Source organism: Pseudopodoces humilis, chromosome 8 (assembly GCF_049639895.1).
Source record: "Pseudopodoces humilis isolate 2021_Gansu_Grassland_sample_001 chromosome 8, ASM4963989v1, whole genome shotgun sequence".
Classification (NCBI taxonomy): Eukaryota; Metazoa; Chordata; class Aves; order Passeriformes; family Paridae; genus Pseudopodoces; species Pseudopodoces humilis.
Window position 1 is genome coordinate 37,321,994 of NC_142207.1, and position 16,004 is coordinate 37,337,997.

Sequence of the window (16,004 nt, forward strand, 5' to 3'; positions counted from 1 at the left end):
TCACTCTCAGGAAACAATTTTTACTCTGAAAGGAATTTCCCACTCAGCTCCAATAGCTTGAAACCAGAGGGGGATAATAACTCCACAAATTTGGAAGGTTTGGGTATTGAATTTGAGGGTGTTGTGTCCCAGAGTTTTGGCTCAGCCCATTGCAGAGGATGAGGCAAGCACAAGGATGGAGCAGGATGCTCTTGGAAATGGGGGCACTGCAGGTTCAGAGCTTGAGGCCAGGCATGAAGCTGAAACACGGAACATAACAACCACTATAACCCAAAAAAGTGAAGAGATTAAATGCTGTGCTCGCAGCTGCACAAGGAGCAATGCCAGCACTTGAAATCTGGGAATAATTGATCCAGGTTTCTAGAATCATTTTAACTGAATGAGTGGGGTGGAGAGGAGAAGGAGAGAGAGACTGAGATAGAGAGATTGGTGTTAAAAATGCTAATCAGCAGGCTTTGAACATCTGGTTGTACTGGAGGATGCTCCTGGCCTGCCCTGCTCTGCCCCCAGTGACACAGCATGAACTGAACACCTGTGGCCAGCCAGGATGATGCCAGAGAAACCAGGGATGCATCTGATCAAGCTTTAAAAAAATGTAACACTTCTCAATGATCAATCAGCCTTCCAATGGCTGTGGTGGGAAAAGCACCTAAATCAGGCAAAGTGCAAAAACCTGGGAAGCAGGAGACCAGAGTTTCCAGCTGAGAACTGGTTCCAAAAAGGGGTTAAGCTTTGTCCTCCTCAGCAGAACATCCTCTCCAACACCTCTCAACCCCTTGGAGGCTGACAAACAGCTGATGGAGCTGGAGCTTCATGCCAGGGTAGCAGGAAAACAGGTAATGGATTGAGAAATATTAAAGAAATACAGATTTTTTTTTTTTTTTCTCCTCCAGGAAGCACTGCCTGCTTGTTCTTAACAGATTTGCTGAAAACTAAACTGTTTTCCATGGAATATTTTTAAAGAGGGGCTCTATGCACCTGACATTTGCTGCTTCAAAATTGCTGAGATGTTCCATTTTTAATTTCAGAAATAATTATTCCTGGTGTCTTTAGAATGTGAGATAATTTTATTTTTACTGGAAATGATGTTTAAAAAAATTAAATGAAGTAACAGAATTTATCTGAAAGAGGCTTTCTTTTCCCCCCTTGCAAATTTCAGCTGGTGGTTTGGGTCAAAAATTTTAATTCAACTTGATATTGACACCACATCAGAATGCGATTTTTTTTTTTTGCTGTTGTGTACTTTGTTCCCAAAAATAGCATCAGAGGCTGGGAGGCTGTTTCCTGCTCAGTCTTCTCTGAGGCCCAGCAATCATTTCTATCACAGCCTCCCATAAATCCACAAACCTGACATTAATCTTTAAACTTTTTCACAGATTAGCATCTATGAACCCTCAGCAAAGAGCCCCTGGGCCTGGGCAGCAACAATCAGCCTGGAAGTTGAATACCCTGTTGAGTTGCATCTTGTAGTACCTTTTCCATCACCTTGGTTGGGCTTTTGGAGAACATCTCAGTTTAATTTGGCTTGGGAACCGCTCACACGCATGAGTTCTGCAGGGGACATGTGGTTTGCTGCACATCAAGATCCTCAGGAGTTTTGCAAGAAATCTCTGGCAAATGAATCCCAGAGCTTTCCTCTCCTTGGTCTGGAATCTTGAGAGTAGATTTTCAGAGAACTGAACCTCATCTTGTAGAGAGAAATCTCACTCAAACTCGTCCACCTGACTTCGGCTGCGAGATGGTCAAGAATCCATTTTCTTTCATTGGGATGTCCTTGAACTGGTGTTTCTCCCCAGAAACGATCCCTCTGTTAGGCAGAGTCCTGAGGGGGAGATTTGATTCAATGTCATCATGCATTTTGTCAGCACATCTGGTGAGGAACACGTGGTTTTATTGAGTTTTCCACTTGGGAGTTCAAATTTGGCCACCGGGAGAGCTCTCTGATTCCAACAATTCCTTGATGAAGCTCATGAGCAAGGGAGACAGCCTGGTCTGGAAGCTCTGGAAGAGCTTCTGGGAGAGACATCTCATGCCCAGGGTGGGACAGGAGCTCCCTGGGAAGCATGAGGGCTGAAAGGAGAAGTGTTGGATACGTGATGCTTCTCCTTGGCTGGAATAAATGCTGCTGCTCCGTGGGGGTTGGAAAAGCTGCTGCCTGCTGGGATTTGGGAAGAGGGAAGCACTTTGACACAGCTGTAGGGTGTAATGGAGATGGACATCCAGTGCAGGATGGACTGTCATTTAATATAAACCTGTGTCCCTGAGAAGAGCCAGGGTAACTCTTTATAGAATTAAGTGGGTTTCCACTCCCTGATGAAGGCATTATTCCCTAGCCAAGAGCTGCCTTCATCCCTCTGCTGAGTGCTGGCAACCAGAGCTCAGGAACGGATGAGGAGACCCAAATGAAACAACAAACTCCCTCAGCAGGCCCCAGGCAAGTTCCCTGTCAGTTGGATCCCAGCATATCCCAGATTTCTCTTGGGTAATCATTACAGCGAGCCGGGGATGGAAACGAGCCCAGCCAAGGCACAGCGTGGAGCAGCGTGCTCCAAACAGTGACACGTGCCCTGCTTTAAACCTCCCTGTGTTCAGGCAGGTTGGGACTGAAAATATGCTGCTATAACCCACTTACAGACAAGGAAAATAGGCATTAACAAAATCTAATTGAAGATGTCCCTGCTCGTGGCCTCAGGAACTTTAAAGGTCGCTTCCCACCCAGACAGTTCAATGGTGGAAAAAGAGTTGGTGCATCTCCTTCCATGTCGCCTTTCAGGCTTGGAAATTCAGTGTAAAGCCTTAAGTGTGGTGTGTTAAAAGCTGCTGCTCGGGGAAGGAACGGATTCAGCATGTGCTGGGCTGCACTACCCAGGCAGGGGTGTCAGCACAGCTCATTCCTGACATCCATGAGCTCATCCAGCTCATGGACAAACAGCACTGGGAGACACCAGCCAAGGCAGGCCGAGGAGATGGAGTGGAAAAGAAGGAGAGGGGAGTGGGGAGGGGGATATGAGGTCATCTGCAGTGACAGTGTGTCAGGTACTCACATCAGAGCAGAGAACAGAGCCCTCGGCTTTATGGAACCAGCTATCCAACCAGGCTCCTTCTCCCAGTTATGGAATTGGAGCACCTGGCCTGGAGCCTTCCATGGGGCCAAATCCTTCTGTGCTGCAACCTCAAGGTGACACCAGGTGTGAGTTTGCTTGTGAGAAACTAGGGCAATGACAGGGGCTAAAAAATGTCCTGCTTGGAAAAAAACCCCAAATCCCAAATTTTTCTGCAGAGCAGAGATGTAACTGAGCAGTAGAGACTATCACACCTTTAACTGCTTCCCCATACACCAGTTCTGTGCATAGCAAACAAGATGTTTGTTTAGTTTTGTTGTGGGGTTTTTTTTTTTCCCTCCACAATTAGGAAAACCCGAAGCTGATGTTTCCCTTTCCCAATTTATTTCCTCAGCAGCCAAGCCACAAGATCAGAGCAGAGACACTCATTAGGCAGGTGAAGTTGGGAAAACATTCACACAATTTAACAGCTCCCCACTTAAAATCCAATAAAACTCAAGGGGAAGGGGAAGGAAAATATTCTGCTTTTTAAAGGCATGTGGTGAGTTTCAACAGCCGCCTCTTATTGAGCCTTCCATAGCTTGTTTTCAACTACTGCGAGGTGTCCAGAAGCTATGGAGAAGCAGCAATGATCTCCTGTGAGAGCTGTCATTATCCATGGAGCAGGGCTTTGCTGGGTACAGACGAATTACAGTGGAGGAAAAAAAAATATCTCTGGACACAACCTGCATCCAGTGTCACCCATCCCTTCTCCAACTCACCTGGAAGCACAGAGCAGATGGGTTGAGCATCCAGCTCCAGGGAAAGGTCTGGATTTGCCCAGAGCAATAGGGATTATTCTCAGGGCTGCCTGCCTGACCCCTCAGCACCAGCTACTGTGCCGAGATGTTGCCTGAATGCTGACATTTTAACAGCAGGGTCCCTTCCCGGCACACGATCTGGCGAGAGGGAATAACAGGATGTATTAGTGTCATTTCAGATAACGCGATTCCTCTCAGAGAGGGCTGCTGGCACCACACGTCCCCCCTTCGAGAGAACCAGCTCCGAGCTTGAAAGGAATCCATTTGGGCCATTAAAGTGACTTGTGAAATGTAGGATAGTTAGCAAGTAATTAGGACCACATTTCGTTCCCTCCGCCTGCCCGGAGCTCTGCACCGTGGTCTCAGTTCAGATTTGCATTTTGCACAGCAGCATGGTTTTTGGGATCGTGCTTCCCCTCCATCCCTCTCCCCTCCTTGCTCAGGTGGTGTTTGTCACCTGCAGCATCTATTTTGTGTGGTAAAAAAAAAAGAAAGTTTGGGTCTGAGGAGGTGCCAGGGAAGGTTTTCCCATATTCCATCTCCTGTGCAATGGTGGTACCTCTCTGCCCCCAGCACCCACGGGATAACAGCTGGAAGGGTTATCCAGGATTCATTTCTTGCAAAGCCCTGCTGATGGCTGTCCATGAGCTGGGAATTACCACAGAATCTGGAAAATACTGACAGTTTTGAGATGCTGCTGGAGCCAGTCCCCCCTGAGCTGCATTTCCAAGCCCTCTGCTCCAGGCTGTGCTGGAAAACACAGATTGTTTCGTGGGACTGGGATCCCACTGCCATCGTGCTTGACAGGGGAGAACATCCCTCCTCACTCCTTTGATCCCCCTGAGGAAGGGTCCTGGGCTGGAGGTCTCACCCAGAGTTCCTCTCACCCCAAACAAGTTAAAGGGAGCTTTCCCTCCCATTTTATACTCATGGATCTGTTTTTCCAGGCCCAGATGACCACAGGCAGCAGGAGCCAGCATTTCTGCACTGGAGATGAGCCCATGGATGTTGGTGACACCTCTGGAAGGTGGATCTGGTGAACATGGACATAGAGTGGCCTCATGGACACTGGTTTTTGCTCCTGGACATTCCTCAGGGATCATCCTGAGGGCTGAAAAAGGCCCTAGTACTCAGTCCTGTGCCTCCTGAGGAAGGGAACAGCTTTGAGCCTTGTCTGTGCCTTCCCATAGTGAATCCTGCAACTTTAGAGCCAACCCCATCATCCAGACCCTGCCATGGATGTGGTTCCTCCATCCCATCCTTCCTCTGGCTCTTGGGTCCACAAGGAAACCCTGGAGGAATCTTGTGGATCCTTGAGATTGGATCCACAAGAAATCCCTCAGGGAATCTTGAGGAGTTTTGAGATGGGTCCCTGAGGCTTTTGTGACTCCATCTTTTCCTCAGAACAACAGAAACCCACATTGAGGATTTTCATCCCTGTCTTTCCTATCCTTACCTCTGGAATACCTCTGGCACCTCACACAGGACAATTTCTGGGCAGAGAATTCTGAGGGATATGCTCCTCACCACCCTTCCCTTTCTCCCTCTTGCCCCTGAGGCATCAATTCCTTATGGAAACCAGCTGAGGACACCAAGTCCCAGGAGCACCTGGCTGAAGCCACTGGGCAATCAGCTGTGAATGAGTCACGCCAGCAGCCCAATCCCAGGGATACCAGCCAGATCCCTCTTCACAGGACAGAAATAGATTGTAATTGACAGATGACAGGCTGTGGCCAAGTCCTGGTGCTTCAGAGGGGGGATGCACGGATAAGGGCTATTATTATCCCTGCTATTTTTTATTTGGGAAGCACTCCTATTGCCTCAAGTGCTCTCAGAATTGATGGCAAGAGTATTCCCGTCCTTAGCACACGGGATTTCTGGGATCCAAGGGCGTGACTGGAGATGAGCTATGAGCTGTGGGGTGGATGTGCTAACAACTTCTGGCAGGGACTGGACCAGCACTTCATCCCAGCCAGAGACATTCCAAGGTCAAGGAATTGCCACACCAAGGAGCGGCTGTGAAGTGAGAGTCAGACAAAATAGTGGAAGCTGGGGTGAAACATCTCAGAGATAAATGGGAACATCTGGAACATCGGGCCAGGTACCTGCACCCAGAGCCTCCTTGAAAGGCGGGAAAGATGTCCCAGGCTGCAGGAGAGGCTGGAGAAGGATGGGACAGCTCATCCTGTGACCTTCTGCTCTGTGCTCACCAGGCATGGGGAGCTGGGTGCTGTCCTCTAAACGCCTGCTTGGGAAGTTGTGTTCTCCTGCAGAAACCTAAGCTTCCCACTGCCGAAAACATAGAAAATATGATCCTGGTACAACCTAAAAATGAACAAGGCAGAAGATATTTTTAGGAATCTCATAATCTGGGTATTGACCCGAACCTTGGGTTTGGAAAGACTCTCCATGGGGAGGAGATAAGGGGCCTTCCCAGCTCCTGGGATGAGTGCTGGTATCTCCTGGCTCCTCAGCAGTGGTGGTGACATGTCTAGACACTCTGGGAAGCATTCAATCAGGACAAGGAGAAATGGGTCCCGCTGTTAGGAACAATGCAGGAGGAACAAAACAGCCTCATTTTATTCCCTGCAGCTGTCTTTTAAAAGGACTATTAGGTCACTGAAAGTTTTAGCTACAGCGAAAAATAACTCAAAAAAAAAAAAAAAAAAGAGAGAAAGAAAACCCAAAAAAACCCAGGAAAAAAAAATTTGGAAATGAAGCTGTATATATTTTTGGGAAATTGCTTTTTTTATTTTAATAGGTTTCCCTTTCAACTCTCTTCCAGCTGATTTTTTTTTTTTTCCCTTCTTTGAGCTCTATGATTATTAATGGCTGTAGCACTAATGTGCTTGGAAAAAGCTCATTGGAGACCACGTTTTTTGGATTATAAAATATCTGAAAGATATTTTTCTTTTCTTCAGCCAACTATCGCCAGGCTTTCCAAAGCAGACATTATTCCATGCCACAGCATGGGATGCAATTGGACCCAAGCTCGGCTTTGAAGGTAAGTGGGAAAAGCCCCTTGAAATGGAGTTATTGCTTCTGCCATGGAGCATTCCCAATGTCCATTCTGCTCCTGGAAGACTCACTCCCACTCACTGGTACATTGAGGGGTTTTGGGTGTTATTGAACAACTTAAATGGTATTTTTTTTATTTGCAAGTGGAATGCAGGAGTTCTGGAAAGAGCCGTGGACAGACATGGATGTGGTTTGTCTGTGTTGTGGTGGCAGAGATTTCCGCTGACCAGCTGATTTTGCAGGAGCCCCGTGGGGTTCCCAGCAAGGGCAGAGGGGTCAGCCAGGCTCTCCCAGCCATGTCCCCACCGCTCCTGGAGGGATGTGGGGATGGTTCCACACCACAGAGCTCCAATGAGAGAAGCCACAACCAACAGACTCAAACCACTGGGGCAGTGATGGAGTGGTTTATGAACACCCAAATTAGACATCCCTCTGCTTCCCAGGGTTATATTCCAGCCCAGAAGTGCCTGCCTGGAATATCCAGTTCCAGTGGAGGTGTTCCAGGAGATTTACACCTGAGCACACTACAGGTCAATGCTATCCAATACCATCGCCTTAATTTTCATCAAAGGAAACTCAAACCATCCCAATTCCCACCCATGCTGGGATACCCTCGGTGCTAGCAGTGATCCAAAGGCAGACTCCCATTGTTGCAGCTGTCAAGAGGAGATGCCTGGGAAGAGAGCTCAATAAACAGGGCGAGAATGAAGGCAGCTGCTTCCTTGGCAAAGCTTGTGGTTTTTCGCAAGCTCTCACCTCGGAGCCAAGCCCTGGGATGTTGTGGATGTGCTGTGACCTCTGCCAGTTCCTGTGGGCCCACACGTGACCCAGCATGTCACCATGTCAGCATGTCAGCCTTGGGCTGCTGGAAGAGGGGTGTGGATCTCCCAGTCTCAGCAGTCTATGCCCTGGTGACCTCCTGGCCCTTCAGAGTGTGACAATCAGCACTGGCACATGCCCAAGGGTCTGCTGTGGAGAGTGCTCCAGGAGCTGCCTTCAGGGTCCTCCTCAAGCAAAGGGAACCAGGAGTTCCCTGCTTGATCTCCAGCCCTGCCACTTGAAATTTATCCTCCTCCCCCCTTAACTTGACAGAGGCGAGAATTCCATAGGGATTTTAATGCAAAAGAATGAAATCAAAGTTTTCTTCCCAAGGAAAAAGCAGAATTCTCAGCTTTGTACTAGGACTGCTCCTGTTTCAAATGCTGAAAACATGGCGGATGAGCAGAAACATAAATATCAGAGTGTTTGGAGTGCTCTTCTCTTCCATAAATCTGTTTAGCAACCATCAGCTTCCTCTTGGAAGCAGTTTGGAAAAGTCTAGGAGTCCTTTACAAGGAAAGGAAGGGGACAGAGCAGCAGTGGTTGGCGATTCCTTGACCTTTCTGATGATCCTTTCTCACAGTGGGCAAGTCCAAGGACAAGGTGATCCCCCCCAGCTCCACACCAACACCAAATCCATGGCACTGAAATCTGTGGAGACCAGGGATAGGCAGACCTAGGGAATAAGTGCAGGTTCATCTCTCAGGGGTTTCCCATAACAACATTTTAACCAATATTTCCCATCTCTCTCCCATTTTCTCGTGACCCCGCTAAGTTCAGCCCTCCACTAAAAATAACCTCTGTCTTTTATTGCTGGGAAAGGATCCCAGCCTTCACAGAAACAGAGTTTCTAATCTTCACAGAGGCAGATGCTGGAATACCCCAAAAGCTCAGAAACTGGAAGGCAAAATTAATGAGACTTTCCCACTTATTATTAAAAAAAAAAAAAAAAAAAAGAAAAAAAGTCTCCTGTGAGTTTATAACAGCTGCAGATCCAGAGGCCCTTTCTACTCTCCAGATAAATTTTACTTTCCATGGGTTGGCTGTGCTGTGGTATGAACTTCAGAAATAGGAACTGATGAGATCTTTAGTAGATATATCCAAAAGAAGTGGGCAGAGACCCCAGCCCTGCTCTGTGTGCTCTGGTTTGGGTTATTTAAAACACACAGATCTCCTGAGTTCCATGTTAAAGCAGAGATGGAGTTGTGGCTTCTTCCAGAGCAGCCCCTCATGAGCTCCACAGCCTGCAGACATCATTAGGAGAGGACAATTATCATCCTGCTGCCCAGGGGAGAAGTGGAAGCCATGCAGGCCTTGGCAGACAATTCCTGGGATTTCTTATAGGACCTCTGGCGTGGCAAACCCTCAGCCAGAACATCCCTGGAGAGGCTCAGAAGTTGACAGCCCATTTCCAAAACTGGGATTTTGGGGAGGCCTTTCATCCATCGAGGTCTCACCTTGCTCCACAACTTGGTGTGTTTTGTCAGAGGGGCAAAAAAAAAAAGGAAAACAACCAAGTTCTGTCTGCAGAGCAGAGACATGGCACGACAGCTTGGGGTCAGTCCTCAGTTCTACTGGGGAATTCCAGGAGAGAAATCCCAACTATTTCCCAGGAATGGAGAAAGGCTGATGGTGACTGTTGCACAGGGCATGAGGCCAGACAGACTGGGAGGTCAGAGGTCTTCAAAAGCGTTTCCCTGGACTTTTGCTTCCAAGACCAGCAAGACTGGAGTAACACCACACTTTGGAAGAAAATTCTGGGAATAGTCTTTTACCTTGAACATTTAAGGGAAGAAGAACCAGGAACTAGAACCCAGAAGGAACCAGGAACAGAAAGGATCAGTCCAGTGCCATGTGAGGAGCATGGGGCAAAGTCAAGGGTGGAGCTGGGTCTTGACAAACCTCATCCCAGATATCCAACTGCAAACCTGTTCTTGCATTCCTCATTCCAGCTCCTGGAACTCCAGGTGTGCTTCCTGCTCCAGCTGGCACTCAGAGGAAACCTCTGCTCCCTGTAGCTAGCTTCCTTCCTTCCTTCCTTCCTTCCTTCCGCCACTTCCTTCCTTCCTTCCTTCCTTCCTTCCTTCCTTCCTTCCGCCACTTCCTTCCGCCACTTCCTTCCGCCACTTCCTTCCGCCACTTCCTTCCTTCCGCCACTTCCTTCCGCCACTTCCTTCCGCCACTTCCTTCCGCCACTTCCTTCCGCCACTTCCTTCCGCCACTTCCTTCCTTCCGCCACTTCCTTCCTTCCTTCCGCCACTTCCTTCCTTCCTTCCGCCACTTCCTTCCGCCACTTCCTTCCGCCACTTCCGCCACTTCCTTCCGCCACTTCCTTCCTTCCTTCCGCCACTTCCTTCCGCCACTTCCTTCCTTCCTTCCGCCACTTCCTTCCGCCACTTCCTTCCTTCCTTCCGCCACTTCCTTCCTTCCTTCCGCCACTTCCTTCCTTCCTTCCTTCCGCCACTTCCTTCCTTCCTTCCTTCCGCCACTTCCTTCCTTCCTTCCTTCCTTCCGCCACTTCCTTCCTTCCTTCCTTCCGCCACTTCCTTCCTTCCTTCCTTCCGCCACTTCCTTCCTTCCTTCCTTCCTTCCGCCACTTCCTTCCTTCCTTCCTTCCTTCCTTCCTTCCTTCCTTCCGCCACTTCCTTCCGCCACTTCCTTCCTTCCTTCCCTCCCTCCTTCCCTCCCTCCTTCTCACACTTCCCTCCCTTCCTCACAGAGAGGTTAACAGGGAGAAACTATTTTTAGGTCTGAAGATGTTGGATCACCCTCTGTTATGGCAACAGATCCTGTTATTCCTTGTTTCCTCTGGTCTTTTCAATGCATCAGAGTCATCAGGGCTCCCATCCAGCTTACAGTAAACACTCCAAAACCTCTGGATTTTAGGACTTCTTTTTTGCATGACTGGTAAGAACATTAAAGGAAGAGAGGAAAGGCCCATCAAGGAGTCTCAGAAAGAAGAAGGGAGACTCCAGCCTGAGGAGTAACCTCGGGAGAAACCATACCTGAGTCCTGGAGTGGGGAGGGCAGAGCAGATGGCTCCTGGAGGTCCCATCCAGTCCATAGGTCAAACATCAGAACCTCACAGCTCACCCAGCCTGGAGTGTGGGGCTCCAAAATGATGAAATGCTGCCTGGTTTGGGTCCAGAGCAATAAATCTTCCCTCACAGAGGTTACTCGGCGCTTGGAGCAGGTTTGCAGGAGCATTTGCCAAAGTTCAGGCAAGAGCAAATGCTGAAACCAGGTGTGCTGTGCCTTTTGCAGGGGTTTACTGCAAAGTCCATGAGCTTGGACAGGAAATCTCTTACCTGCTGTGGGACAGTGATTCCTGCGTTTCTCCCAGCAAATTCATGGAGTAAAACATCCAGGAGAGATTCGCGTCTCCAGTTCCCTCTCTGACACCCACACCCAGCAGCACAGAAGCTCCGTGAATGCACACAGGGAGGAGAATATCAGGGATCCTCCTGCAGGAAAATCACCTTTTCCACTCTGCAATTACACTAAACCTTGCAGGAGCTGCAAAAGTGGCCAGGGATCCTGGACAAAACAGGGCCACATTCCCCAGTCTGTCCCAGTAAAACCTCATGACTCCCTATTTTGTTCTGGAGATGAGCTATGAGTTTTGTTTTGCTTTAGCCAGCATCATTCGTAGCATTTGGATTGCAAAAAACCCCTCCCAAAACCCCAGGAGAATGGTGCTTTTGATAATAGATTGGGTTTCAGCACTTTTAGGGTAAGGTAATTCCATTTCAAAACACCCAAGTTCAGGTTTTTTTTTCTATGAAATGTGAACAGAGAAACAAGACAAACCTGCCCTGTTTGATCAGTGCTTCTAATTTTACTGAGGAAAACAGAACCATTTTAGAGAAAGCAACTACAGAAATTTGGAGGGAGCTGGCCAACAAACAGGAAAAAAAAAAAAAACAAACCAGGAGTTATCACTGAGCTCTTCAGCACCAAATCATCAGCAACTGATGGCTCATTCCAGCTTTTCTTTGTCTTCCCATCTCAGCCACAGACTTTAACTGGAGGGAAGGAAGGCTCTGACAAGATGAAATTCCAAAATGAGGCTCCAGGGCAATTGTCAAGCAAAAAAATAATATTTTCTATAGATATGTTTGAACTGATGTAACACGAAGATGATTTGAAAGGCTGGAAATCTGAACAGGAGCTGAAACAATTGCAAAATTCTTATTTTCAGGTCATTATGTTAAATTAATTACCCTGTGTGCTTTGCTGAAGGCTGGCAGCAGGGAGGGGCTTGGGACAAGGATCTCCAGAGAGTTTCTCTCTTTCTCATTCTCCTTCATGGAGCTCTGGAGAGGAATTATGGATTATCAGGGCTGCTTTCAACCTCCCTGTTCTTTGGAATGTGCAGCCATGCCCTTGGATAAACACCATTCCCATGGACTTGTCCAGCATAAAAGTTGCTCTTTTCCTCCTGGGCATCGAGGTCCTCCCAAGAGCAGCTCCACAATAAAGGAGAAGAGATGGAGCTGAACTTTCCCTGAGGAAAGCTGAGCCGTATTCTGAATTGATTTGAAACCAATCCAATCAAAAAATGAAATATTCCCCTGATCAAGTCAAACTGACCAAAAATGAAGTGTTTCATTTCAGGTTTGTCTCCCTCTCAACCCTTCAAAATAAAATAGAGAGAAGAAAAAAAGACATAAAAAGAACACTGCAAGTTTTCAGCACATTTCTTCCCTATGGGAAACAGCAACTCTGTGAAGTGGCAAGTTTCCTTGGAAAAATCTGTCTCATCAGCACTTCTCCACTGTGTACAACCTCCAAAAAGCCCGTTGCTCTCATCTGGGGCTTTCCCGGGATTTATGGCTCTTGTATCTGTCCCTAAATCAAGCTCCTTGCTCAGAGGGTGTTTTCCAAAAAAAACAGCGTCAGGAGCAACGTGATGGATGGACACCCTTGGACATCATGAGGCTGAGACCTTACCATACATGAACCAGGATTAGAGCAGATATTGACCCATCCCATCCCGTCCCGTCCCGTCCCATCCCGTCCCATCCCATCCCATCCCAGTTTTGGACTTCTGCAAAACCCCTTGTATGTGCAGACATCCATTAGAGGGGTTTTTCTGTGAGTGAGTGTGTAAAATCCCATTGTTTACAGCCAGGGAACACCTCCATTTTTATGGAATAGTGCTGCCTAGCAGGTGATGTTCCAAAAAGGTGAAGCAGGGCTCCCACAGCCCTGGGACATTTTCCCTGCTCCATAGGTCCACAGGCCGAGTGCTGAAGTGCAGCTGTCTGCACTGAGCCAGGTGTGACAGCACCATAGGGGGGATCATGGAAAAGAGAAGGAAAACCTGAGGTGTTTTCCTCTTTCCTGACTGCCCAGTTCAGCTGGCAGCACCTCCAATGCCTTTCCCATCCTCTCTGTGGCTGCAGAGCAGAGGGCAGTGGTCGGCCCTGTGTTCTCTGCAGCGAGCTGAGAGGTTAAATCAGATTTTCAGGATCTGTTTTCTGAGAGAATTGCTAAACTAATAGCACCAAAGGGAGCTGCAGGGAAAGGCAAGCAAGGAGGAGGAGGTGAGAGAGGGAGTCAGTCAGCACTCACCCACCGAGGCATCCTTCCTCCCCTGGAAAAAGGGGAAGAGCCCTGCTGGGGCCTTTCCGTGGTGCTCCAGCTTGCCAGAGGGTTGTGCAATGGGATGTCAGACACACTCAGGGAGCACAGAGTGCCAAGGGGATGTAATGAAAGCCTACGTGTTTATTTCTGAACAGGAACCCAAGAAAATCCAGCCGTGACCACTTCGGGAGGTGAATCAAATCCACCAGCTGCAAACCTCAAACCTCTTGATGTTGTTCCTTCTCCTAAAGAACCTGGACAAAATGTTTTTAATAAAACACTCCTTCCTTCCTTTCGTTCTTTCCCTTTTTTTTTTTTTTTAAATACATATATATATCAAAGTTCAAATAAATCTTTACCATAATCAGAAGAATGCAGAGAACTGTAAAAGTTTAGAAGGGGTCACTCCTGAGCTGCCCTGACTCCATAAAGTGCAGTTTGATGTCCTGTAGTTTATGGCTGAACAAAGCCCAGCTCTTCTGCTCTGAGATTGGCTGTTAATGTTGTAATGATGTTTAACTGCTGACAAATGAATCACAGGTGGGGAGACAAGGACTCCTTAAGTAAAAAAACCTGTCATTTTTATTTGGTTGCTTTTTTGTTTTGTTGTTTCGATGTTTCTCTTTAGTTCCCTCAAGCAAACAGGTTAAGGAACATCCCAGCCTATCAAGTAATTTCTGTTTGTAAAAACACCACATCCCTTTGATGAGCCCATCACACGCTGGAGAGGGGAGAGAGGGGTTTTCTTTCACTTCCAGTGTGGCTTCTTTTTATTTTTTGCCACTAATCATGGAATTTCTCATTGAAATAACAAGGAGCACGTCTAGCTGAGGTTCCAGCACATGTTTTCACTTGGGGAAACCCTGTAGCATGAATCCTTCCCTCCTTCCCTCCTTCCTTCCCTCCCTCCCTCCCTCCCTCCCTCCCTTCCTTCCTCCCTTCCTTCCTTCCTTCCTTCCTTCCTTCCTTCCTTCCTTCCTTCCTTCCTTCCTTCCTTCCTTCCTTCCTCCTTCCTCCCTCCCTCCCTCCCTCCCTCCCTCCCTTCCTTCCTTCCTTCCTTCCTTCCTCCCTCCCTCCCTCCCTCCCTCCCTTCCTCCCTCCCTCCCTCCCTTCCTTCCTCCCTCCCTCCCTCCCTCCTTCCCTCCTTCCCTCCTTCCTTCCCAGGGCCAGGTGCAGGGAGAAGACCCCCTCCCAAAACCAAACCCCACCTCGCACCTGACTTTCAAAATTCATCCAATTCCCCAGATTTTGGAGCTGTTCTTCAGTTTCTTTCCCCTCTTAGGCCTTCCTCCCCTCCTCTTCCTCTCCCTCCGTGTGTTTTGTTGTTTTTTACCCGTGGCAGACCTGGGCATTCGTGAGCTCCCTCCCAACGCCGAAGCGTCAGGAACAACTACTTCCCCCCAGTTTGCCCCGAAACATATTTTCGACATAACTCATCACTTTGAAGACGCTTCCAAGCTTTTGTTCCTGTTTATTGACAGGAAGTTGTTTTTCATGGCTCCAGATCAGGAAGGGGGGTGTGATGGAGGAGTTGCCAAGCGGGTTTGTTGTGCCCTGCAAATCCCGACCCCGCATTCCTGCCTCCGCCCAGCCTCCCACCACCCCACCCCTCTGGTCTTTGCCAAGTGGGATAAAAACCCCATCGAGGCTTCAAAAGGGGGAAATTAGAGGCAGGATGGATGTGGGCAGGTGAGAGGGGAGCAGAAAGCTCTGTTATCCAACATGGCTCAGGAAGAAGAGGAGGTTTTTGAGGCACTCCCTGGACCTGGAGAGCGAGGGTGGGGCACAAGCCCCCTGTTTCTCCTCCTGGAGAATGGGCCAGCACAGGAGGATGATCCCCTCTGGAAACTGTGGCTTGTGGGGAAGGGAGGAGTGGGATAGGGAGCAGGATAAAAGGATCAGGAAAGGGGGATCACCTGATTCCCCCTGTTGTGGCAGGACAGAGCTCTCTGGGGGCTCAGGGAGGGGCCTGGGCAGCTGCTGTCCATGGAGATGGGCCAGAGTGACCACTTGAGGCTGGGCCAAAGGGTGGGGAAGGAACTGGGGGAACTGGGAAGGTGGTGATGGGAGAGGAGCAGCACCTGCTTCCTGCTGCGTGTCAGGAGAGGGGCACAGAATGGAATTCTCAGGGGAAGAGTTGGTCTCCGTGGTCTTTGTGGGTCCCTTCCACCTCAGGGTGTTCTTTGATTTTATGAGAGAAGCTCAAATATTTCTGGTTGCCACCTCAAGTCCTGGGTAACACCTTCAGGGAGTATCCTCCTGAGCCTCCTCCAGGAGCAGCATCCTTTCCTGAGGGGAATCTCTGGCTCCAGGGGCTGGTCCTGCTGGGGGAAGCCAGGAACAGGAACAGGACAAGGCCCTGGGGTGCCCAGCAGAGCCCAGGATGAGGATCTCAGCAAGCCACAGGGATCAGCCACTGGAAGAAAGCACCAGCCTTTCTGGATTCAACCTCCAAACCCACTGGCACAAATCCCTGGGGAAAGGGGAGACTTTAAATCAGGCCACATTGACCTTTTTTATTTTTTTTTATATTGACAGTGGGACTGGCTGTTATGGACTGAGTGCCTGAGGGTCTTGCACTGAAAGGAGCACAGTGCAGCACCGGGGGCACCTCTGGATTCCACTTACTCCCAATAATTATTACTTCTTGGCTTGTTGCTACACTGTGTAGTGTAATGTTATTGCTTGGAATGCTCTGTTAACTCCGTTTTTACTG

The 16,004-nt window shown here is 48.7% G+C and overlaps 1 long non-coding RNA gene across 1 annotated transcript; it reads right to left on the reverse strand.

The window, feature by feature from the left end:
- Window positions 1-1,049: 1,049 nt before the first annotated feature.
- LOC148183912 (uncharacterized) lies at window positions 1,050-5,486 on the reverse strand. Its single transcript, XR_015773115.1, has 3 exons — window positions 5,319-5,486; window positions 3,045-4,000; window positions 1,050-2,158 (listed from the first exon to the last, which is right to left on the reverse strand). It is a non-coding gene; the product is annotated as an uncharacterized LOC148183912 (long non-coding RNA).
- Between the last annotated feature and the right edge of the window lie 10,518 nt (window positions 5,487-16,004).